This window comes from Triticum urartu, chromosome 2 (genome assembly GCF_003073215.2).
Source record: "Triticum urartu cultivar G1812 chromosome 2, Tu2.1, whole genome shotgun sequence".
NCBI lineage: Eukaryota > Viridiplantae > Streptophyta > Magnoliopsida > Poales > Poaceae > Triticum > Triticum urartu.
In genome coordinates this window covers 369,477,898-369,504,189 of record NC_053023.1, presented here as the reverse complement: position 1 = coordinate 369,504,189, position 26,292 = coordinate 369,477,898, and the positions used below count along the sequence as shown (strand labels likewise).

The window sequence follows — 26,292 nt, the reverse complement described above, 5'->3', positions numbered from 1 at the left end:
GACAAACCCTAAATAATGAGACCATGATCTTGTTCCTTGAAAATAACCAACTTTTTGACCAAACTTTTTTCCTATTTAGAGCGAAACATGGCCCACAACGATGAGGCCGGCGGTTTGGGCAGCAAGCAATTCTGGGAGCTGTCCCAGGAGTTGGAGGAAGAACCTCACTGCTATGAGGATGCCGCGGAAGACACCGATCCTGACTACACAACCCCTAGTGGCGTCGGGGATGACACTACTGATGATGGCGCCGCGGATGCCACCACTGATGATGGTGGCGCACGCACAGATGGCAGCCAACCGAAGAGGCAATGGAAGGACCGGCGCCCGAACATGCTCGGCACCGTCAGGGAGGAATTTACTGAAGTGAACTCCGGCGGGCATCCGACGGCGCCCAAACACGTAGTCAAGGGGTACTCGGTTCAGCTCGGGTGCATTCTCCGGAGCACCGTCTCCATCAACACCGAGAACCTAAGGCATAAGGAACAAGGGAATTTGCGCAGCCTCCTCTTCACGAAGCTGCACGAACGATACAAGTTCCCCGTTGAGTTTGCAAACACACGCCTCTCGGGGAATAAAGTGAACGGTGCCGCCCTCACGAGGATGAGCACGACCCTGTCTACTTGGAAAAGCATGGTGAAGGCAATGATTGACAAAGGTGATAGTTATGAGAAGATCAAGGCGAAATATCCTTTGATGAGAGAAGATGACTACAAGGAGTTCAAGATCAAGTGCGAGAGCCCCGCAACCTCCGAATCAAGTCAGTGGGGGAAAGAAATGCAACAGTTGAACTTAGGGGTCCACCAACTCGGTCCCGGTGGTTACAGAGAGGCGGGGCCTATATGGGACAAGGAGGACGCGGAGCATGCCGAGCAAGGCCCACCGCCCCGCTTCGAGAAATACCGTGACAAGCAGACCGGGAACTTTCTCAGGGCCCGGTACAAGGAGGACCCGGTAACAAAGGAGCTTACCACGGATCCGAAGACCAAGGCGCTTGAGCTTGTTCTGGTAAGGAATACACCCCCGCGTAATTAGCTCCATATGGTTGCATTCTAATTAATCCCCAATATTTCTAAATGGTTCATGTTCCTTCCGCAGGACAAAGAAAGCAGTAGCGCGGGGTCGTCTCAGAGCTCCCCTTTCGACACCCCTTTGAATAGGGCGTTGAACGTAATGAAAAACAAGGATAAGCTCAGTAAGCCAACGTCAGCTGGTCGTGTGGCCGTCAAAGGCTTGTCCACAAAATGGTCGTCATACTATACAGCTGGTGGGCGAAAGGAGAAAAAGACCAGCTCGGAAAGCCAGTCGCGCGAGGTTGAAGCACTCAAGGCGCAAGTGGCGCGGATTCCGGAGATGGTCCAAGAGCAACTGCAACAACAACTGGGATCGACGCTCACCAGCATTGTGCCTACCTTGATTCATGGGATAACGACGTGGATTGCGGGTGGCCAACAGGGTCCGCCCCCGATTCCTAGCTTCACGGCCAGCAACTCGCACAACGCGCAGGCGGCGCCATTGGTGTCTCCGGCGGCGGCGCCATTGGTGTCTCCGGCGGTGGCGGTATTGGTGTCTCCGACGCCGGCATTGGAGCTTAATGCACCCGAGTGTACGTCGGCCGGCACCTCGCCAGCAAGCGGCCCCTCCATCACTTGCACGCCCGCCGTTGGCGGTGCCTCGACATTAGCCGAGCTCGACGCCATCATCAGGTAACTAATTAAGCCTCTCGGCCGAGGACTTCATCTCCTTGCCTTTGACTGGGCATCCCTGACGCCCTACATGTTTTCACAGGGCGCCGACATTCCGTGCACTCTCCTGCACTTCGTGAACGACGAGTTGGTCGATGTCGCCAAGGGCAAAATTGTTCAACTCGGCAACCCCGTTGTCGGTGTCAAAACCGGCGGATCTCGGGTAGGGGGTCCCGAACTGTGCGTCTAGGCCGGATGGTAACAGGAGGCAAGGGACACGAAGTTTTACATAGGTTCGGGCCCTCTCGATGGAGGTAAAACCCTACGTCTTGCTTGATTAATATTGATGATATGGGTAGTACAAGAGTAGATCTGCCACGAGATCGGAGAGGCTAAACCCTAGAAGCTAGCCTATGGTATGACTGTTGTTCTGTATGTTGTCCTAGGGACTAAAACCCTCCGGTTTATATAGACACCGGAGAGGGTTAGGGTTACACAAAGTCGGTTACAATGGTAGGAGATCTGCATATCCGTATCGCCAAGCTTGCCTTCCACGCCAAGGAAAGTCCCTTCCGGACATGGGACGAAGTCTTCAATCTTGTATCTTCATAGTCCAGGAGTCTGGCTGAAGGTATAGTCCGGCCATCCGGACACCCCCTAATCCAGGACTCCCTCAGTAGCCCCTGAACCAGGCTTCAATGACGACGAGTCCGGCGCGCAAATTGTCTTCGGCATTGCAAGGCGGGTTCCTCCTCCAAGTACTTCATAGAAGATTTTGAACACAAAGATAGTGTCCAGCTCAGCAAAATAAGTTTCCGCATATTGCCATAGAGAGAATAATATTTACACAAATCTAATCTGCTGACGTATTCCGTAGTGTGACACACCACGGCCAAGCCTTTATCTGAGTCGTTTCATTATCCCACCTCAGCGCGTCATGCGAGGCAGTTTCCTTGGCACGTCTTGTTAAAGCAGATATCGTGTCCCCTTATTCAGGGATTCTCATCAATACGGGCGTGGGTAACCCAACCGCTTCTAGGACTCCTAGATTATAGGCAAGTCCAAACGGACACGGAGAGGACGCTTGATATTCACCCTCTTTATAAAGGGACAAGGCTTTTATTTTTCCCTCCCGTGCTCAATCGAATCCTTCCCCCACCTCAAGCTCAAGCGCCCAAAGTTCAGGTCAGGTGCTCCGAACCTTCAGTCATGTCCGGATCTAGCTTTCAAGGCCGATGAGTGCCTTCCTCCGTCACGGAAGAAGACATCAAAAAGTTGAGGGAGGCCAGATATCTGACCGCCGTGATTTTGCATCAGCTGCCTCCCCGAGGACATGCCGTCCCCACCCCCGAACCCAACAAGAACGTCGTGTTCGTCTCCCACTTCCTCCGAGGTCTAGGCCTTGCTCTGGATCCTTTCGTCAGGGGTTTGATGTTTTACTATGGGCTAGACTTCCATGATCTAGCTCCAGACTCCTTTCTTCATATCACGACATTCATTGTCGTGTGCGAGGCCTTCCTCCGGGTTACCCCTCACTTTGGCCTATGGCTCAAGACCTTTGAAGTGAAGCCGAAGATGATCGAGGGGCAACATGCAGCATGTGGAGGTGCCTCAATACGCAAGATGACGGGATCTCTGTGGCCCAAAGGTACCCATCCCAGAGGTGTCTGAATTGTGGCAACAGGAGTGGTTCTACATCACGGCTCCTAGAAGTGCCAAGTGGGCGGCCCCCCCTGTTTTCCGCTCGGGCCCTCCACCACAGCTGATGTCATGGATCAGCAGAGGTCTGAGCTAGGGTCCAGCCAAGGACGTGCCTACACTGCAAAGCCGCATTCGAGATCTCTTCAATGGAGATTTCAGTTTGGTTGCGGTAATACAAGTTATGCTGGTTCGTCAAGTCCAGCCTTGCAAACGCCGGCCTCTTCGCCTGTGGGAGTTCAATCCCGAGGGACCGCGTGTCATTCAAAATTTTCTCGGCCTGACGCACGAGGAGATGTACAAGTCATTCTTCGGACCTCGGGTGGAGTGTCCGGAAATCACTGAGGACGTGGGCCTGAGTAGTAACCGCGCCGCCGAACAGGTAAGGCATCTTCCAGCCGAACATACTATCTCTCCTTTGTTACGAAGTTATTTCTGAGAGTTTGCTTTTTGACCAGGACTGGCTAACAAAGGCGAAGTTGATTCGATGTTCGGCCCCCCTCCATGAGGGTTTGGAAAATCTGGTATTGGAAAAGATACTCCAGACCGCACCTTGCCCGGAGCCCTTGAAGGAAGATACTGTGGAGGATAATGCGGGCGGACACGGGCCCCCAACGCTGCCCATTCTAGCCGAGGGAGTGAGCGTCTCCATGAAGGAAGACGACCAGAAGAGGAAAAGGACTGCGCCCGGGGATTCGGAAGCCGAAGCTTCCAAACGGGAGAAGAAGTCTCCCACAGAGGGTCCTACCTTGGGGGGCGCTGTTGCCGCACAAAGTCCGCTGGGGGATCAATTCTCCCGCGAGTCGTAAGTGACCCGAAATACTTTAATAGTACAGATATGCCATCTTTTTCTTCTGAGAAAATAACCGCTGCATATATTTTTGCAGTTCGGGCCTTAGCCCCTCTCAAATGAGCTCGTCTTCGGGGGATCTTCTTCCAGAGATGATGGAGAGCGAAACGCCTCCTCCGGACTCCTCCGCTCCGTAAGCGGGCGACCCTGAAGTGTCGTCACGGAGGGCCTCTCCGAGTCCGGTGAGACCGGAAGATAATCCCATTGACCCCCGAAGCTCCCAGTGTCCGGCTCCCGAAGAGAGTAGACAAAAGAGTCCGGCACCGTATAGTGTGTGATCGGATGTTCTGAGGGAGCTGGTGGGGAGAGCGGCCATCTCAGATGAACATCGTGTGCTGATGAATACGGTGATGGAGAGAATATCGTCCGCCGAAAGCGGATTGCATGAAGCTTTTATGAGTCTACTGACAGGCTTTGAGGTACGTAAAAGAATGTATGATAGTCCTGCACATGCTAGGTGTGCCCTGTGTAGATAGTAGCCCCTGAGACTCTAGTTGTCGTCGGAAACGACGGCGAATAGAGGATCATATTCCTAGGTAATAACCATACTGCCTCTATGTGCAGGTGATGGAAGCTCCGGTGGCTAGCCAGACTAGCGAATTTGCCCATTTAGAACGGCAGTTGGATGCGGCAGACGCCGACATCGAGCTTGTTAACAAAAGGCTTGACGAGGCACAGGGTAAGTGTCATTATCTGGTAAAGGCCACATAGGAAGAGCAGCATGATGCCAGTATCTTTAATATGTTGTGACTACAAATGGAGCTGCCACTGTTGAAGCCTTGCGGGAAGAACTCGCCTGAGCCAAGGAACAAGCGAGGTTGGGTAATGCGGCTGCTTTGAAGGCGGCCAAAGAGTTGCAAGCCGAGAAGGCCGCGCATGGCGAGAGCCGAGACAAGATGGTTATAGAATTAAAAGCCGCCGCCGACCGTTGCCGGGTTCTTGAAAAGGAAAACCAAGCGAAGGCATCGGAACTTGAGAAGGCTGCTGCGACGAAAAAGGACCTCCGCTCTACTATGAGGGCAAAGAAGGAGGAGCTGCAGGAAGCCGGGGATATTGTAGCTAGGAAATCCTTTATGTTGCGGAGGAAGTTCGGAGATCCACGGTATGCCCCTCTGGATCGGCTGTGGAGTTCGGAGGATGTATATATGGATTTGGCTGCGAGCGCTGCCGATGCGGCCAAGTATTTCCAAGGTCAGACGGACCGTGAAGTAGACCAGCTGTTTTGGAGACAATTCCATTATCCCGAGCGTCCGCTTTCATTGACTGACCAATTAGCCGAATGGGCCGAACTAAATAGGTTGTTCGGACTTTCCACGAGGTCTGTTGTGGATCAGCTATGGCCGGAAAGGTCAAAACCGAATAGCTATTTCAGCTTGGTGCAGCAGTTCCTTGACGTGGTGTCGCGCATTAATGCGATGAAGAGGTCGGCATGCATAGAGGGCGCACGGATGGCCTTTGCCCGTGTTAAAGCATCTGGGCGGAGATGGATGCTACCACTGTTGCAGCGCGAGATTCAGCCATAGGTCGAAGGGCTGCTGAGCACTACTTTGAAGAAGTTCTTGAGGGTGCTTGTTTGATAGAGACCCAGTGCTCAAAAAATATTATGTTTGAGTGATATGTAATCTCATTGTAAGAGAAATGCTTTTATAAATTTTTATAAGGCTATTTTTATACTTTTGCCTGAAAGTAATATGATGCCTCCTGGGTGGCCGTTTATGTATACACATGTATAACCTGAAAGATTGCAGCCGTCGGCTTCAACCCTCACGCATGTAATGCGGAGGTGCTCGCAAAAACACGCGTTCACACTTAACCCAACGTCTTGGTCCTATTAAGGAGGTGATAGCAGAGCGAGCGAGGCAACCGGACTATAATGCTTTAGCACTTTCACTTAGCCATAGGAGTTTGACAGTGGGGCTACTAGATAGCCCCTGGTGGCTCCGCACTCTCCCGATCTCAGGGTGCGTACATGCCTGGCCGGAAAACGGCCCTTCGTTAAGGCGGAGGAATTCTAACATTCCCACAGGTCATCGAGTGGTTGACCAGTCTCACGCTATATCATGACAGTCAGTTTTCGACTTTCTCTACTGAGGTGCTCGTCCGGATGAACCAGGGCACAATCGCAGTAGTTCTCCTGGTGCTACCTTAGCCGGTAAAGCAGAACGTAAGGAACCAAAACATAGGAGCCGGGCAAACCCAACATTTGACCAAAGATAATGATTTGGAGCTCATGCATATAGGGCCAAACTCGCGACGCCGAACACTCCCAAAGGTATTCGGTCTTTGTGGTATAAACTGGGCCTAAATAATGGCCTTTGTAGGAAGCCCTTTGTGTCCAGGTACGTGCATTGTTCTGGCGTGGCCACATGCCAAGACGTTAGCATCCTTCTCAACGGTGGATATGTATCAACAAGAGACAGTAAAAAAGGTTTACGCAGGGTCTTAATCTAAAAAGAATCCTTGGAGCGGGTCCCTGCTGCACGTCTGCACCTGTGTCTCCGTTGTGCCGTATCCTGGACGGGTGTAGCACGATGATCGTCTGTAAAAGAGAGGAATTTAGGTGAAAAAAGTTGTCGTGCAAAAAGATAGTTTGTTAAACAAACCAGGTATAATTCAAGGTGAGAAGAAATTGCCACTTGTCTGCGCGTGTTGAGCCCCTTGTATTGACAAATAGGGGTGTGACCGTTTATTCGGTATAAGTAGCGGCGCCGGACTCGATTAGTTGTGTCTGAGGTCTTGACGACCTATTGGATGCTTTTGCTGGTCCAGGCGCCTTTAGTGTGTGGCTGCCAAGGCAGCCTCACTTTCTTCGGTGCGCAGAGATCGCTTGATATTTCCGCGCACTGTAATGATGCCACGTGGACCGGGCATCTTGAGTGTGAGGGAGGCGTAGTGTGGTATTGCATTAAAGCGAGCGAAAGCTTCTCGTCTGAGCAGTGCTTGATAGCCGCATTGAAACGGAGCGATGTGGAAAGTTAAATGCTCACGACGGAAGTTATCGGGGGAGCCGAATATAACTTGTAGTAGGAGGGAGCCCGTACAACGAGCCCCTGGGCCTGGCATTACTCCTTTAAAGGTAGTATTGCTATGGCAAATTTGTGTTGGGTCTAACCCCATCCCGCGGATTGTATCCAGATATATTAGGTTTAGGCTACTGCCGCCGTCCATCAAGACTCTTGTGAAGTGATATCCGCCAATTACTGGGTCTAATACCAGGGCAGCCCATCCTGCGTGTCGGATACTTGCTGAGTAATCGCGATGGTCGAAAGTGATCGGTTGAGACGACCAGTGGCAGGACTTCGCGGTGACAGGCACTTGGGTATATTTTCCTGGGGGTGCCGCGTTGTTTTTTCCCTTGATCACGTGTAACACGTTTACTGTTTTGACTTCTGGTGGAAATTTCTTTTGTTCCCCCGTGTCTTGCTTGGGGGGCTCGTCCTCGTCTTCACTTGGTGTATCCTCCCCCTTGTGTACGGCGTTGAGCTTGCTGGACTGCTTGAAGATCCAACATTCTCCGTGGGTATGACTACCAGGTTTACCAGGGGTACTATGGATCTGACATACTTGGTCCATAATTTTGTTGAGGCTGGACAGTTCATCCCTGGTGCCTTTAGGGGGCAGCTTTTGACCTGGCCGAGAGCTTTTGAATCCGGCATTTACTGCCGTGCCCTTCGTGCTGTCTTCTTTATTCCGACGTTTGTTATTGCTGTTGCGCCGTGATTTCCTGTTTCCATCTCTAACTTCAGATGTACTGGGGTCGCTGGTGCTGCATCTGGCTAGCCAGCTGTCCTCACCCGCACAAAAGCGGGTCATGAGGTTTGTTAATGCGGCCATCGTTCTCGGCTTATTTTGGCTGAGGTGTCTGGCGAGCCATTCGTCACAGACGCTATGCTTGAAAGCTGCCAAGGCTTCAGCATCCGGACAGTCGACAATCTGGTTCTTTTTAGTAAGAAACCTGTTCCAAAGCTTTCGGGCTGACTCTCTAGGCTGTTGAGTTATATGACTCAAATCGTCTGCATCCGGAGGTCGGACATAAGTCCCTTGAAAATTTGCCCGAAAGGCGTCTTCGAGCTCTTCCCAACTTCCAATGGAGCTTTCAGGGAGGCCTTTGAGCCAGTGACGAGCTGGACCTTTGAGCTTGAGGGTAAGTACTTGATGGCGTGGAGATCATCTCCTCGAGCCATATGGATGTGAAGGATGTAGTCCTCAATCCAGACCCCAGGGTATGTTGTTCCGTCATATGCCTCTATGTTTACGGGCTTGAATCCCTCTGGAAATTCATGGTCCAGCACCTCATCGGTGAAACATAGGGGGTGTGCGGCACCCCTATAGCTGGGTGTACCGTGTTGTTCAGATGTTTGTTGTGTTGCATTGTATGTTGGGGCGCGCTTGCGTGGTCCATAGATGGATCTTGTTGCGTCATCCTTTGGGTGCGAGCCCTCGCATGGGTCGCGTATTGTATTGTGAGCGGCGTTGTATGCCGCTCTGTGTTGGTAGAGGGGTCGTCTATCCGACCAGGTGGCTGCTTTGATATTTGGTTGTGGGGGGTCTGAGGCCTTCGCATCGAATTTGGGTAGCAGCTTCCGCTTTGGGTAGCTCTTGGAGGGGCGATTGTCGCCATACCTTGCTGCAGTGTTGAGTATTTTACTCCATCTGATTTGGAGTGTGTCTTGCGCGGCCTTGAGCCTTCGCTTCTGCTTTTTAAGACTCCTCGCGGTGGCGACAAGCCTTTTACGGGCTTTCTGCTACTCCGGGTGCCTGTCCGGCGTTACGTCGTCTGGACCATTATCCTTGATAGAATTTGTTTGTTCGGTTTGATTATCCGGATTGCCGTTGTCCGGCAGCGGTTCGCCCTGCTCCAGCGCTGGGTCTGTGTGATTGCTATTTCTGTCGAGGTGGGATTTGGGGCGGCGCTTGCGTCGCCGCTTTGACTGCCTTTCGAGGGAACAAGCCTTCGGTGCGTCCTTCCGCTCCTCGTCGTCATCTTTTGGTGCGTCCACCATGTATACGTCATATGACGAGGTGGCGTTCCAGGGCCCGATAGGCGCTGGTTCTTTATCGTCTCCTTCATCGGCGTCCATACCGTCGATGTCTTCGGAGTCGAAGTCGAGCATGTCGGTAAAATCATCGACAGTGGCTACAAAGTGGGTGGTGGGTGGGTTTTGAATTTCTTCATCGTCCGTATCCCAACCTTGCTGACCGTAGTTCGGCCAGGGCTCTCCTGATAAAGAGAGAGACTTTAGTGTCTTCAGAATATCACCGAAAGGCGAGTGCTGAAGGATGTCCGTGGCAGTAAACTCCATGATTGGCGCCCAATCGGATTCGATCGGCAAGGGCGAGGAGGGTTCCGAGTCCGGAGAGGAGTCCGGCTCCTTGGAGTCACGAGTCTCGCAGAGTGCGGGGCGGGTGTTCGGCTCGATCGCCGTTGGGATCACAGCCCCCGAGGCGGCGTCCCACCACCCATCCTCGATCGGCGCGGTCGGCTCCGAATTAAGGGTCGAAGCCGATGCGGGTGCGGCCTCTAGGGCACTGTTCGGCGGCAGAGCTAGATCATGCTCGTCATGACAGTGCAGCGCGCTCGGCAGTGGCTCGAATCTGTCGAAGATCAAGTCCCCGCGGATGTCAGCCGTGTAGTTTAAGCTTCCAAATCTGACCTGACGGCCAGGGGCATAGCTTTCAATCTGCTGCAGATGGCCAAGTGAATTGGCCCGCAGTGCGAAGCCGCCGAAGACGAAGATTTGTCCGGGGAGGAAGGTCTCACCCTAGACTGCATCGTTGTTGATGATCGTAGGAGCCATCAAGCCTGACGGCGACGACACAGAGGAATTCTCAATGAAAGCACCAATGTCGGTGTCAAAACCGGCCGATCTTGGGTAGGGGGTCCCGAACTGTGCGTCTAGGCCGGATGGTAACATGAGGCAAGGGACACGAAGTTTTAACTAGGTTCGGGCCCTCTCGATGGAGGTAAAACCCTATGTCCTGCTTGATTAATATTGATGATATGGGTAGTACAAGAGTAGATCTGCCACGGGATCGGAGAGGCTAAACCCTAGAAGCTAGCCTATGGTATGATTGTTATTCTGTATGTTGTCCTATGGACTAAAACCCTCCGGTTTATATAGACACCGGAGAGGGTTAGGGTTACACAAACTCGGTTACAATGGTAGGAGATCTGCATATCCGTATCGCCAAGCTTGCCTTCCACGCCAAGGAAAGTCCCTTCCGGACATGGGACGAAGTCTTCAATCTTGTATCTTCATAGTCCAGGAGTCCGGCTGAAGGTATAGTCCGGCCTTCCGGACACCCCCTAATCCAGGACTCCCTCACCCGTGTTCCACGGTAAACCGATGCCACCCACCGTGTATATGGTTCAACCGGTTCGGGTGCTGCCAGGCTGCGACGAGTTGTTACCTCTGATTCAACCCGCCGGGGCCGACGAAGATGATCTGATGACCCTCAGCACCTGCCTAAGCTGGCCCCTGCTTTGGCCGAAGAGCCAGATTCGTTTGGGGGCGGGGGACACCACCCCAAAGACAACACCGCCAGTCGTGCCGGCGCCAAGCCATGGCAAGACCGCCGCAACGCTACCAGACATGCCGGACATCCCTATGGCACAGGATCCGAACATGCATATGGCACAGGATCTGGACGATAACGACGATGGCCCATTTAGCAACGTCGATAAGTACTTTGCTGAACATGGGTACGATGGCGAATTCTGTGGGCCTCTTTCTCAAGAACCCAACCAAGACGACCGCGGTCTAGCTGGTACGGCGGAGAAACCTAGTTGCAACAGGCGTCGTCTGGCGTTCAGTTCTCAGGAGACGCCTCCAGCTGCTGACTTCACCGAGCCTTAGATAGCCGAGGTGCCAAATATTATCAGCCCCAACACACTCAAGAAGGCGGTCTGTGAGCAGAACTCGGTCCCATTACAACATAAGAAGAAGGGACAGAAAAGAAAGAGTAACAAGGGTGCGAGCCAGCCGGCACCGAGTACGATCCGTGCTCAGGACGGGCCACTTTCACCTAAGGATATCTCGAGGAGGGTGCATGTGGCGGGTAGGGTGATGCTACCGACAAATATGCTCAATGCTGCAACCGGTGCTATGCGGAGTCTGCATGACAGTGTTCTTTCTTTGGAGAAGCGGCGTCTCAGAGAGAATAATGTGGCATACCCGGTTTTCGTGGCCAAGGTGCTAGAGGGCAAGGGCTTTGTGGATGGCGCCATCGAGGGTATGATTGTCCTGTGGTTTGATGACATCTTTGCTATGTTTAACCTTCATCCGCTGCACTACACCTTTGTTCAGCTGTTTTCGCTGAGTATGGAGATGCGGATCATTAGAGACAAGACCCCGAACATCGTGATAGTCGACCCCTTCTACATGCGTGCCAAGCTCTTGGGCAGCGCTGGGGACCGCCAAGTCGCGAGTTCACACCTCAAAGGCGTCATTCTGGCAAACCCAGATAAGGATAAATTCCTTGTGGCTTACTTTCCTGAGTAAGTCATCCCTTAACCGCCCCGCAACATATGATTTCTTAGATTTCGATCGTTCTTTTTTTTCTAACATTCCGTGTTCTGTGCAGTGACACACATTGCACACTCATCCTCTTAAGCCCGAAATATTCCATGGCCACGTATTTCGACCCGAACCGTGACTCCAAGATGGACTACACAAATATCAAGAAAGTTCTTGATGATGTTCTCCCCGGCTACACCAAATCTGGAGGCACCTTCACCAGGCCAGTTCGTAGGTACGGCAAGCACGTGTTTGTCCACAATACTAAGTTATGCTGCGTCAAGCAGCCGCCTGGCGGTCAGAAGGATGCCTACTACGCCCACCATCACATGCGGGCGATCGTAAGGGACCATCATCACCTTCTGCTACCAGATAATCTCAAAGATTGGGCCGCGAGCTTGTCGGAAATCCAGGACGGGGGATCAGACAAGAATTCTTTCGCATCCAGTCGGAGTTTGCGGACATCATCCATCAAGATGTCCTTCATACCTCGGGGTAGTTCTACCTCAGATATCAACCGTCCAACAGGGATATAGACGGAACGCTACAAATGCAAGCTGACAACGCCCGCGATTTCATGACCATTAGTAGGCCTTTTCCTAAGGGACCCAATGTGATCTTGGATCACTAAACCAAAAATGTAGAGTCTTGGAGTTGCCAATCCTCGTCCTTGACATTTTGAGTGGTCCACATCCATTAGTCATTGCCATGCCAATCATTGATCTTTTTCTGAAATCTATTTGCAATGAATATTAGATCAATGATGTATATGTTGTTATTAATTACCAAAACCACCCGAGGATTAGTTGCAGTTTCAATCTCCCTTTTTTGGTAATTGATGACAACATATAGATCAAAGCTTCGACAAATGATATAATGAATGAAATACATCATCACTTTGAGATGTATGTGATAAGCAAGAGCTCCCCCTAAATTTGTGCATTATGAATTTGCGTTTGAATGCAAATGCACAATTGATTTGGATCATGGGTTACTCTTCCATGTCACATACATTATGGTGGAGTGCTCAAAATGATATGATTGCAACAACGTAAGCATTCTTCACCAAACAAACAAGTGAATGATCATACATGGAACATATGAATAGATATATAAGCATAGCATCATCAAAGTACGGTATGATCAACCATGGACAAACATAGTACCAAACAAGCAACAGACAAAAGTAGCACACAAAGTATCACACAAATGAAAACCAAATGAAAAAAAAGCAAAAAACTTTCTCTCCCAAAGCCCTAATGATCTATACTAATTCTCCCCCGTTGGCAACAAGTACCAAAGAGTTTGAAGAAGTACATAGCTAGAGGTCACTCTGGGCTCAATCTCTGGCATATCCTAGTGGTGAAGTCCTCTGACTTGCAGTGCCGGTGAGCGTCGATGTCAGAGTAGAGAGAAGTGCATCTGCAAATGCCTCGGAATAAGTCTTCGGGACTGGTGGAGGAGTGGCAACGGCTGCAGCAACTGATAGAGCAACTAAGGGTGTAGTAGCTGGAGCTGAAATAGTAGCTCGGGAAGTGTCTGGAACAGCTCCTGATTTGGGGTCCAAAACTGAGTAGTCATGGGAAGTACTGAACCACGATGCTCGTCATCATCACTGCTAGTAAACTTTGCCTCATCCACCTCTTTCTTCAGGCTCTCAATTGTAGTTTGCATCTCTGTCACCTTAACTTACAGATCACAGAATTTCATCTCAACAATCCTCTCAAAGACTCTTCTGGTTCTCAGTGATGTTGGCCAGACTCCGCTCGATCCTCTGAGTAGCTCAAAGAAGATAGTTAATCTGACCGGCCTTAGTATTCAGTGACGGAGTAGGTGTGGCTCTGAGCTCTGCAGACTCAGCAGCCTCTGCTCGTGCTTCCTTCTTTGCATGTGCTACAGCCAAAGTGGGATGGGATGGATCCATCGTCACTTTGTTGTCCTCAAACTCTAGCTTAAGAGACAAAAGCTCACGGTCAAGAAGATATATATTGCTACCAACTTTGGATTTGATGAGCACCTGAATGTGTGGAGCAAATCCACATTACCTCTTTTGATCCACGGCCGTCCTTGTGGTAGTCTCTACAGTGAGATCCATGACCTTGAATCTCTCAGATCGATCAATGTGATGAAGCATGTTGATGGAATGTCCTCTAATCATCCTCTCATCTCCTGAATTGGGCATCAAAATGTGCCTCATGATCGTGTTGGAGGTAGCAAGTCCTGCCAACAGATGATATACTAAGCCTAGCTTGTGAGTCTTGTGGTCATCCAAAAGAATCTCCTTATACATACTAGCCATGGAATTGTCATCCATCTTGCGCTTGGCATACACATCAATGTCATTTTCTTTGGGCTTGGATACATATAGCAAAGTTGCCCATTCTTCAATATTGGACTCATATCGAACACCTACTATCATCCACACAATCCTGCCATTGGGATAGAAATGAGTTATGGATTAGAATTGCATAATCATCTCATCTTTCCAAGCAGTCAATTTCTTCCCTATGAACTCATCAATGCCTATCATCTTGAAGCTCTCATGCACATGAGGAAAGTGGTGTTCATTATCATCGATGAATTCCCAGTCCACCCATCTCATATCACTGACTATGAGCTTCTTTTCAAGCAACATAGTCTCATAGAAGTCCTGTTGTTCCTTGGTGTGAAAGCAGTAGTCTACAACAGTTCTCCTCCTTACAACATATGGGTCTGACTTTCTCCACTTTCTCAGGCCTTTGTCCTTCCTTTATTTCAGGTACTCAACCACTGGATGTGTGTTATTATGCTTAGGCATTCCGTGTCTTAGCTTCCTCAAGACTGAAGGTTCATCATCATCAGCAACATTCTTAGGCACTGGGGCCTTCTTCTTCTCTGTTGCAGAAATGTTTCGATAGTCTTGCCCTTGGGCTTGGTTGCAGCAACCTTCTTAGGCCTAGAAGAGGTGGCAATCTTCATAGCATCAACCACAAGCTTTTGCTGCATGGTTGGAGGGGGCTCAGCTGTCTCTGGCATATCATCTCTTCTCATAGAGGTTGGCTTGAAAGTCACTTGGACCCACTCTTTTCTCACCCTCTTCTTGCCTTCTACCTTGTCCGTTGACTTGCTTGCAGCTGGCCTTGTACTTGCATCACTGCCATACTCCATGGCAAGCACACCTTTCTTCTTCTTGGATGTGACTTCTTCAGCAACAAAGTCTTCATCCTCATCATCTGAGTTTTTCTTCTTCCTAGCCCTAGTGGCTGCTTTTGGCAAGTCTGGAGAACTTCTTTCTCTCTCATGGTAACTCTCCTCTAGACTAGATCCTGCATCAAGATCAAAACTTTGCTCTTCAGATCTATTTTGGCTCTCATTGAGGTCTGACATGCTGACACCTGCACCTGCGAAGTAGATGGAGTAGAGTGGAATAGACGAGGATCACAAAAACACAACATTTTGACACATTTTGAGTTAAAACTTCAGTTTTAGGTTTTCACTGAAATGATTTCAGAAATTCTGAGTAGATCATTGGTAGCACCGAAGCAGTTACAGAGACTTGGAAACACAGTCTCGGTCTGACCGAAATGTGTTTCAGTCTCTCCGGCATGCTAGGGTTCTACTGAGATTTTAGACTTGGATCCACCGATTCGTACCACTCGGTGATACCGAGATGTACAATGTGTAATGAACAGAGGCCAAATCGTCGAGTCTAATTCTTTCTATTCGGTCTGTTCAAGATAAGTTCTGCGCAAACCTAACGCTATTTTTTTGCTCAAATCTACTTGTACGGAGTTTTGTTGGAATAGAAATCTAAAATAGTGGGAACATTGCGGGCGCAATTACTCTAGTGCACAGATTCGGAATTTAGAAGCACTAGGGGATCAAACCTCACCCTAACTCGGTGGAGATCCTATACAACGGCAATGACGGTGAGGAATGCTGTTGACGGCGACAGAATCCGGTGGTAAGGGCGCGCTGGAGACAAGTAGACAATCCGGGGACCACGGGCGACGACAGTGATGGGGTGCGGGGGCGACGTAACTGTTGTGAAATTTCAACGTACAACCTCCGCGATATATATACCCATGAGCTGTCGGTGAGACCAAGTCAATTGGATCAGTGGCGCCGAGATGAGTAACTGCTATGAGCACATCAACTCGGTGGCGCCAAGAATCTCAAATCAGTTTTTTGAGATTGAAAAATAGATCAGTCCAAGTGATTTTGGTGCTACCGAATGGTTGTGAGTTGGTCTATCCGAAATTAACTTAGAGGGTTTTGGAGGTCAGCCCTAGTCGGATCAGTGGCACCGAGTGCTCCTCACCTGGAGGGTCCAAAAGGAACTTTTTCAATTTTTTGTGATATAGCAAGAATGAATTGAGACAAGGTGAGATAGATAGCTAAGGGAAATTCTTAGGCATTCTTGTACATCCATTTGGCCAAAAGAAACCAAATCAATCAAACTACAAATGGATGTCCTCGAATGAGAAGTATGCATAGCAACATGCTCACACAATAAGATAGCAAATGAAATATGTGTCAAACATGCACAATCAACACTTAGCAACTATTAAACAATGGTCGACGGCATAGTCATCTATATATGAGTATATTGACTCAGGAGCCAAATGAGAACATTTGATCATAGGTCATACTCATCGTTTAAGCACAAGTGGGGTGGCACCGTTTACCTAAAGCATTAATGTGTTCACACCATTAGAGTAGCTTTAGCTCAAGTCTTAGAGCAAAGCTCTCCCTAGGTGTGATATCCCCCCCAAAGAGGGATGAACTAACCTTGGGTTTTTTCGATGATGACTTCATGTAGATAGTGTAGATGTGGATACTCAATGTTGATGTAGTACATCAAGAGATGGGATCAATCCTTGGAGGTCTGCACTTTCAATACCTACATGGTTTAGTCCCACAAGGAACAAACACGGATATCCATAGACATAGAGTAAAGTGCACATATGATGATGTCCATGAATGCATTGAATACCTTGTCCATTGTCTTACCAACAAGAGGGTTTGTGACTCCGTGAACTAGTGCAAGATGTTGAAGTTGGTTGCACAAGTTCTTTCCATAAATGAATGTGAGTGAAGATTGTAGGCGGAGTCACCCTCAAGAACTCTATAGTTCTTATTTGGGACCCACATCAATTTTATGGGAATCCTTGGAGTTATAGTATCACTTGATGAAGTAGAACTTGATGAGGCCTTCAGAACCCACTTGGCCAAGGCTTGAGGTGGTTCTTTAAACGAGTCAATCTCTTCTTGAAGCTTGCCCTTGCCTTTTATCTTGTGGTCTTGTGGTGGAAGATCATCTTGATCTTGTATTCCCTCAAAATAAGTGGGGTCATACTTCTCTTGTTGAGGAAAAAACTTCATCTTGGGGTATTGATCTTCTTCCCACTCGACTCCATTGGCATTGAACTTTTGTTCAAAACCAATACCTTGGTTATTCCGGTGCCTCCCTTTATTGCGTACAATTTCCTCAAATTGCTTACTTTCGGTGAGGTTCTTGTAGACACACTTTTCTATAATTCCTTTCAATAAATTGTTTTCTTACTCAAGTGTAACTTGGATTGGGGACTTTATCCATGAAGCATCTTGCACTTCCTTAATTTGGTGAATCAAATATGCCATGGGAGTTGGAGGATACGAGAGCAAGTTCGGCAACACCTTCATCTTGACTATAGTCGGAGTCAGAGTGATAACTTCTCTCGGAGTAGTTGTCAGAGTCGGAGCCGGAAAGCCATTCACCCACATGAGCTTGATGTCTTCTCCTAGAATAGCTCTTGGTTGACTTGTATTTCCCTTCTGATTCCTTGTTTCTTCGAGAAGATATTCATTCGTAACAATCATCTCTACTCCTCCTCTCCCTATGAGGTGATTCATCTCTTCTACTCTTCTTCTAGGTGAGTCTTCTCTTTTCTTGTGAGGTGTCGTACACTCATTGGAATAGTGTCCAGGTCTTCCAAAATTGTAGCAATTATGGTCACAACTTGATAATCTTTGCTCATATTTCCCTTGAGTTGGAGCTTCTCTCCTTGTTTCTATTCTTGTAGAATTTGTTGAAGTTCTTCACCATTAGGCTTAATTCCTCACTGGATACTAGCTTGTCACTTGAAGTTGTAGGAGCATCACTTGAAGCTTTGTATGCACCACTTGACTTGTTGTGGAGCTCCTCATTGTCCTTGAGTGACATCTCATGAGCAACAATTCTTCCAATGACTTCTGTGGGCTTGAGATCTTTGTAATTGGGCATCATTTGGATCAAAGTGCACATGGTATCATAGTTTCCATCCAAGGCTCTAAGGATCTTCTTGATGATGAATTTGTTGGACATCTCTTCACTTCCTAAGCCGGCAATCTCATTGGTGATGAGAGCAAGTCTAGAGTACATTTCGGTGACTCCTTCACCATCCTTCATCTTGAACTTGTCAAGTTGACTTTGAAGCACATCCAACTTGAATTCCTTGACGGACTCGATAGCTTCATGCATAGCAACCAAAGTATCCCAAATTTCCTTTGCATTCTCGAGGTAGCTAATCTTGTTGAACTTCTTAGGGCACAAACCATTGAAGAGAATGTCACATGCTTGAGTCTTTTATTGCAACGTATTCAATTCTACCACGGTTGCTCCATGATCTAGTTCTTTACCATCCTCAAAGAATTCACCTGGCAAGCCAACACAAACAACCGCCCAAATGGCAGGCTTAGGACCAAGAATATGCATTTTCATCTTATGCTTCCAACTAGCAAAGTTTGTACCATACTGATACATCCATTTTGCATCATGCTTTTATATCGATATTTATCGCATTATGGACTGTTATTTCACTTTATGTCACAATACTTATGGTATTCTCCTTATTTTACAAGGTTTACATAAGGATGGAGAATGCCGGCAGCTGGAATTCTGGGCTGCAAAAGGAGCAAATATTAGAGACCTATTCCGCGCAACTCCAAAAGTCCTGAAACTCCATGGATCATCTTAAAACAAATAAAGAAAAATCCTCACCAAAGATGAAGGCCAGGGGGCCCACACCCTGCTCACGAGGGTGGGGGGCGCGCCCCCCCTAGGGTGCGCCCCCTACCTCGTGGGCTCCCTAGTGGCTCTCCGACGTCCATCTTCTCATATATGAAGTCTTTCGATGAGAAAAAAATAAGAAGGAACTTTTAGGGACGAGACTCCGCCGCCACGAGGCGGAACCTTGGCGGATCCAATCTAGAGCTCCGGCAGAGCTGTTCTGCCGGGGAAACTTCCCTTCAGGAGGGGGAAATCATCACCATCGTCATCACCAACGCTCCTCTCATCGGGAGAGGGCAATCTCCATCAACATCTTCACCAGCACCATCTCATCTCCAAACCCTAGTTCATCTCTTGTATCCAATTCTTGTCTCAAAGTCCGGGATTGGTGCTAGTAGGTTGCTAGTAGTGTTGATTACGCCTTGTAGTTGATGCTAGTTGGTTTATTTGGTGGAAGATCATATGTTCAGATCCTATATGCATATTATTACCCCTCTGATTATGAACATGAATATGCTTTGTGAGTAATTACGTTTGTTCCCGAGGACAAGGGAGAAGTCTTGCTATTAGTAGTCATGTGAATTTGGTATTCGTTTGATATTTTGATAAGATGTATGTTGTCTAGCCTCTAGTGGTGTTATGTGAACGTCGACTACATAAAACTTCACCATTATTTGGGCCTAGAGGAAGGCATTGGGAAGTAATAAGTAGATGATGGGTTGCTAGAGTGACAGAAGCTTAAACCCTAGTTTATGCATTGCTTCATAAGGGGCTGATTTCGATCCACATGTTTCATGCTATGGTTAGGTTTACCTTAATACTTTTGTTGTAGTTGTGGATGCTTGCAATAGAGGTTAATCATAAGTGGGATGCTTGTTCAAGTAAGAACAGCACCCAAGCACCGGTCCACCCACATATCAAATTATCAAATATCGAACGCGAATCATATGAATGTGATGAAAACTAGCTTGACGATATTCCCATGTGTCCTCGGGAGCGCTTTTCCTATTATAAGAGTTTGTTCCGGCTTGTCCTTTGCTACAAAAGGATTGGGCCACCTTGCTGCACTTTATTTACTTTTGTTACTTGTTGCTCGTTACAATTTATCCTATCACAAAACTATCTGTTACCACTTATTTCAGTACTTGCAGAGAATACCTTGCTGAAAATCGCTTATCATTTTCTTCTGCTCCCCGTTGGGTTCGACACTCTTACTTATCGAAAGGACTACGATAGATCCCCTATGCTTGTGGGTCATCAAGAATCTTTTCTGGCGCCGTTGCCGGGGAGTGTAGCGCCTTTGGTAGGTGGAATTTGGTAAGGAAAAATTTATATAGCGTGCTGAAATTTACTGTTACTTGTTACTATGGAAAGTAATTCTCTGAGGGGCTTGTTCGGGGTATCTTCACCCCGTCCAGTAGAGCAAAGAGTTGCTCCTCAACCTACTGAAACTATTGAAAATGAAACTCCTTTTGAATTTCCTTCGGGTATGATGGAAAAACTGCAAGCTAACCCTTTTATAGGAGATGGAACAAAGCATCCTGATGAGCACTTGATATATGTGGATGAAGTTTGTGGATTATTTAAGCTTGCAGGTATACCCGATGATGTTGCTAAGAAGAAGATCTTCCCTTTATCTTTGAAGGGAGACACATTGATATGGTATAGGCTATGTGATGATATGAGATCATGGGACTATAAAAGATTGAAGTTGGAATTTCATCAAAAGTATTACCCTATGCATCTTGTTCATCGTGATCGCAATTATATATATAATTTCTAGCCTTGCGAAGGAGAAAGCATCGCTCAAGCTTGGGGGAGGCTTAAATCAATGTTATATTCATGCCCCAATCATGAGCTCTCAAGAGAACTGATTATTCAAAATTTATATGCTCGGCTTTCTGAAAACAATCGCACCATGCTCGATACTTCTTGTGCTGGCTCTTTTATGATGAAGACTATTGAATTCAGATGGAATTTATTGGATAGAATTAAATGCAACTCTGAAGATTGGGACCTCGATGAAGGTAAGGAGTTAGGTATGACACCTAAGTTTGATTGTGTTAAATCTTTTATGGACACTGATATTTTCCGTAAGTTTAGCACTAAATATGGACTTGACTCTGAGATAGTAGCTTCTTTCTGTGAATCTTTTGCTACTTATGTTGATCTCCCTAAGGAGAAGTGGTTTAAATATCATCCTCCCATAGAAGTAAAAGTAGCTTCACCTATTAAAGTTGAAGAAAAGACTGTCACTTATAATGATCCCATTATTCCTACTTCTTATATTGAGAAACCACCTTTCCCTGTTAGAATAAAGGATCATGCTAAAGCTTCAACTGTTGTTAGTAAAAGCAATATTAGAACTTATACACCTCCTGAGCAAGTTAAAGTAGAACCTAATATTTCTATTGTTAAAGATCTCTTGTCTGATAATATTGATGGGCATGTTATTCAGTTCGAAGGTGGAACTGCTAGAATTGCTAAACCTTGTGATAAAAATAAACATAGACCTGTGGTAGGTGTGCCTGTTATTTCTGTTAAAATAGGAGATCATTGTTATCATGGCTTATGTGATATGGGTGCTAGTGCTAGTGTAATACCTATTGACTTATACGAAGAAATTAAGAATGAAATTGCACCTGCTGAGTTAGAAGGTATTGATGTCCCAATTAAACTTGCCAATAGAGATACTATTTCACCAATTGGAATTGTTAGAGATGTTGAAGTCTTGTGTGGGAAAACTAAATATCCTGCTGATTTTCTTGTTCTTGGTTCCCCACAAGATAGTTTTTGTCCCATTATATTTGGTAGACCCTTCTTAAATACTGTCAATGCTACCATAGATTGCACAAAGAATGTTGTTACTATTGGATTGGATGATATGGTTCATGAGTTTAATTTCTCTAAATTTAGTAAACAACATCATGAGGAAGAATTACCTAGTAAGGATGAAATTATTGGTCTTGCTTCTATTGCCGTACCTCCTAGTGATCCTTTAGAACACTATTTGCTAGACCATGAAAATGATATGTCATGAATGAAATAAGGGAAATAGATGAAGTATTCTTTAAATAGGAACCTATTCTACAACACAACTTGCCTGTTGAAATTTTAGGGGATCCTCCTCCACCCAAGGGCGATCCCGTGTTTGAGCTTAAACCTTTGCCTGATAATCTTAAATATGCTTATCTTGATGAAAAGAAGATATATCCTGTTATTATTAGTGCTAACCTTTCAGAGCATGAAGAAGAAAGATTATTTAAAACTCTGAATTAGCACCGTGCTGCTATTGGATATACTCTTGATGATCTTAAGGGCATTAGTCCCACTCTATGTCAACATAAAATAAATTTGGAAGCAGATGCCAAACCAGTTCGTGATCCTCAACGATGTCTGAATCCTAAAATGAAAGAAGTGGTAAGAAAAGAAATACTAAAGCTTCTGGAGGAAGGTATAATCTATCCCGTTGCTCATAGTGAGTGGGTAAGTCCTGTCCATTGTGTCCCTAAGAAGGGAGGTATTACTGTTGTTCCTAATGATAAAGATGAACTGATTCCACAAAGAATTATCACAGGTTATAGGATGGTAATTGATTTCCACAAGTTAAATAAAGATACTAAGAAAGATCATTACCCTTTACCTTTTATTGATCAAATGCTAGAAAGATTATGCAAACATACAGACTGTTGCTTTCTAGATGGTTATTCTGGTTTCTCTCAAATACCTGTGTCGGCTAGAGGTCAATCAAAGACTACTTTTACATGCCCTTTTGGTACTTTTGCTTATAGACGTATGCCTTTTGGTTTATGTAATGCACCTGCTACCTTTCAAAGATGCATGATGGCTATATTCTCTAACTTTTGTGAAAAGATTTGTGAGGTTTTCATGGACGAATTTTCCGTCTATGGTTCCTCTTTTGATGATTGCTTGAGCAATCTTGATCAGGTTTTGCAGAGATGTGAAGAAACTAATCTTGTCTTGAATTGGGAAAAGTGCCACTTTATGGTTAATGAAGGTATTGTCTTGGGGCACAAAGTTTCTGAAAGAGGTATTGAAGTTGATAAAGCCAAGGTTGATGCTACCGAAAAGATGCCATGTCCCAAGGACATCAAAGGTATAAGAAGTTTCCTTGGTCATGCCGGATTTTACAGGAGGTTCATTAAGGACCTCTCAAAAATTTCTCGGCCTCTGACTAATTTATTGCAAAAAGATATACCATTTGTCTTTGATGATGATTATGTAGAAGCATTTGAAATACTTAAGAAAGCATTAGTCACTGCACCTGTTGTTTAGCCACCTGATTGGAACCTACCCTTTGAAATTATGTGTGATGCTATTGATTATGTTGTAGGTGCTGTTCTAGGGCAAAGAGTTGATAAGAAATTAAATGTTATTCATTATGCTAGTAAGACTCTAGACAATGCTCAAAGAAATTATGCTACTACTTAAAAAGAACTCTTAGCAGTTGTATTTGCTTATGATAAGTTCACATCTTATATTGTTGATTCTAAAGTAACTATTCAAATTGATCATGCTGCTATTAAATATCTTATGGAAAAGAAAGATGCTAAACCTAGACTTATTAGATGGGTTCTCTTGCTACAAGAATTTGATTTGCATATTGTTGATAGAAAGGGAGCTGAGAACCCCGTTGTAGACAACTTTTCTAGGTTAGAAAATATTCTTGACGACCCACTACCTATTAATGATAGCTTTCCTGATGAACAATTAAATGTTATAAGTACTTCTCGTAGCACTCCATGGTATGCTGATTATGCTAATTATATTGTTGCTAAGTTTATACCACCTAGCTTCACATACCAGCAAAAGAAAAAGTTTTTCTATGATTTAAGACATTACTTTTGGGATGACCCACATCTTTATAAAGAAGGGGTAGATGGTGTTATTAGACATTGTGTACCTGAGCATGAACAGGAACAGATCCTACGCAAGTGTCATTCCGAGTCTTATGGAGGACACCATGCTGGAGATAGAACTGCACATAAGGTATTGCAATCTGGTTTTTATTGGCCTACTCTCTTCAAGGATGCCCGTAAGTTTGTCTTGTCTTGTGATGAATGTCAAAGAATTGGTGATATTAGTAGACGTCAAGAAATGCCTATGAATTATTCTCTTGTTATTGAACCGTTTGATGTTTGGGGCTTTGATTATATGGGACCTTTTCCCGCCTCTAATGGATACACACATATTTTAGTTGTTGTTGATTACGTTACTAAGTGGGTCGAAGCTATTCCAATTAGTAGTGCTGATCATAACACTTCTATTAAAATGCTTAAAGAAGTTATTTTCCCGAGGTTTGGAGTCCCTAGATATTTAATGACTGATGGTGGTTCACACTTTATTCATGCTGCTTTCCGTAAAATGCTTGCTAAATATGATGTTAATCATAGAATTGCATCTCCTTATCACCCTCAGTCTAGTGGTTAAGTAGAGTTGAGCAATAGAGAGCTCAAATTAATTTTGCAAAAGACTGTTAATAGGTCTAGAAAGAATTGGTCTAAGAAACTTGATGATGCATTATGGGCTTATAGAACTGCATACAAAAATCCTATGGGTATGTCTCCGTATAAAATGGTTTATGGAAAAGCATGTCACTTACCTCTCGAACTAGAACATAAGGCGTATTGGGCTATTAAAGAGATCAATTATGATTTAAAACTTGCCGGTGAGAAGAGTTTATTTGATATTAGCTCACTTGATGAATGGAGAACCCAAGCTTATGAAAATGCCAAGTTGTTTAAAGAAAAAGTTAAAAGATGGCATGACAAAAGGATACAAAAGCGTGAGTTTAACGTAGGTGATTATGTATTACTATACAACTCTCGTTTAAGGTTTTTTGCAGGAAAAATTCTCTCTAAATGGGAAGGACCCTATGTTATCGAAGAGGTATATCGTTCCGGTGCCATAAAGATCAACAACTTTGAAGGCACAAATCCGAAGGTGGTAAACGGTCAAAGAATCAAACATTATATCTCAGGTAATCCCATAAATGTTGAAACCAATATTATTGAAACCGTAACCCTGGAGGAATACATAAGAGACACTTTCTGGAATGTTTCAGACTCCGAAAAGGAATAGGTATGTGGTACAATAAGTAAACCGACTCCAAAACAGTTTTTAAGGCAATATTTCTCCGTTTTGGAATATTTAGAAAAATAGAAAAATAAGTAGCAGTCTGGGAAGGACACGAGGGCCCCACGAGGGTGGTGGGCGCGCCCCCTACCTCGTGAGCACCTCGTGTGCCTTCCGGACTCCGTTTTCTTGCACGATACATATTTTGGTCGGTAAAAAATTCATTATATATTCTCCCAAAGGTTTTGACTCCCGTATCACGCAAATATCCTCTGTTTTCGTTTCGAGTTGTCCCGTTGCAGATTAAATCAACATGTCTTCCCAGGATTCGGAAGGAGAAAGCTATGTGGATGATTACTTAGCAAATCCAAAGGTCTATGGAGATGTGGAACATGATGGATGGACCACGGAGGAAGAAGAGGACTATGAACCCAAGGGGAAGGAGGAGACAAGCTCAGATGAAGATGAAGCACCATTACCTCAACCTGGGGACATGCACGTGGAGTTCAAAAAGTCAAGTCTCCCTGATAGGGTAAAGAAACCCAAGTTCGAGTTTATCCCTTTTCATCTCTTGCAGGAAAATAAGCAGGACCTATGCAAAAAGATATTAACCCTGGAGTGGGAGATTGATGATCTGAGGGATCAAAATGCCGTCCTCAAGCGCAAATTAAGGGAGAAGCCTAAGCCATCAACTAAGCCTACATCACCACCACCTTCTTCACCGACAAAGGAGATATAATCACATGGGTATGGGCACTCCCCTTGGCAACTGCCAAGCTTGAGGGAGGTGCCCCGGTATCGTATCACAATCATAACTCCTATCTTTACCTTTTTCTTAGTTCGATCCTATTAGTAGTATCTTGATCTAGTAGAATAAAGTTTATGGCATGATCTAGTTTTGAGTTTGCTTTATGATCTCTCTATGTAATCGAGTCCGTGAGCTATATATAATAAAGATTAGTGTTGAGTCAAGGGCATGATTATTTCGCCATGATCTTGGGTGAATAAAAGAAAAGAGAAAAAGAATAAAAAGAAACAAAGAGTTCGTATTGATCTTATTGAGAGTAATGACTTCACATAGAAAGAGTATTATGACTAAAAGTTATTGGGAGTTGGTGGACATAGCTTTGGTCATTGTTGCAATTAATAGGAAGTAATAAGGAAAGCGAGTTTTCACATATAGATATATTATCATTGACATCTTTTATGATTGGGAGCACTCATTAAAATATGACATGCTAAAGAGTTGATGTTGGACAAGGAAGACAATGTAATGAGTTATGTCTTTCTTATATCTGAGATAAAGTATGTTGTCTTGGATCCTCTAACTTGTTGAGCTTGCCTTTCCCCCTCATGCTAGGCAAATTCTCAGCACCAAGTAGAAATACTACTTGTGCTTCCGAATACCCTTAAACCAGTTTTGCTATGAGAGTCCAC

The 26,292-nt window shown here is 45.9% G+C and overlaps 1 pseudogene; it reads left to right on the top strand.

The window, feature by feature from the left end:
• Positions 1-1,173: 1,173 nt before the first annotated feature.
• Positions 1,174-13,499, top strand: LOC125536789 (annotated as a pseudogene).
• The last annotated feature ends 12,793 nt before the right edge of the window (positions 13,500-26,292 follow it).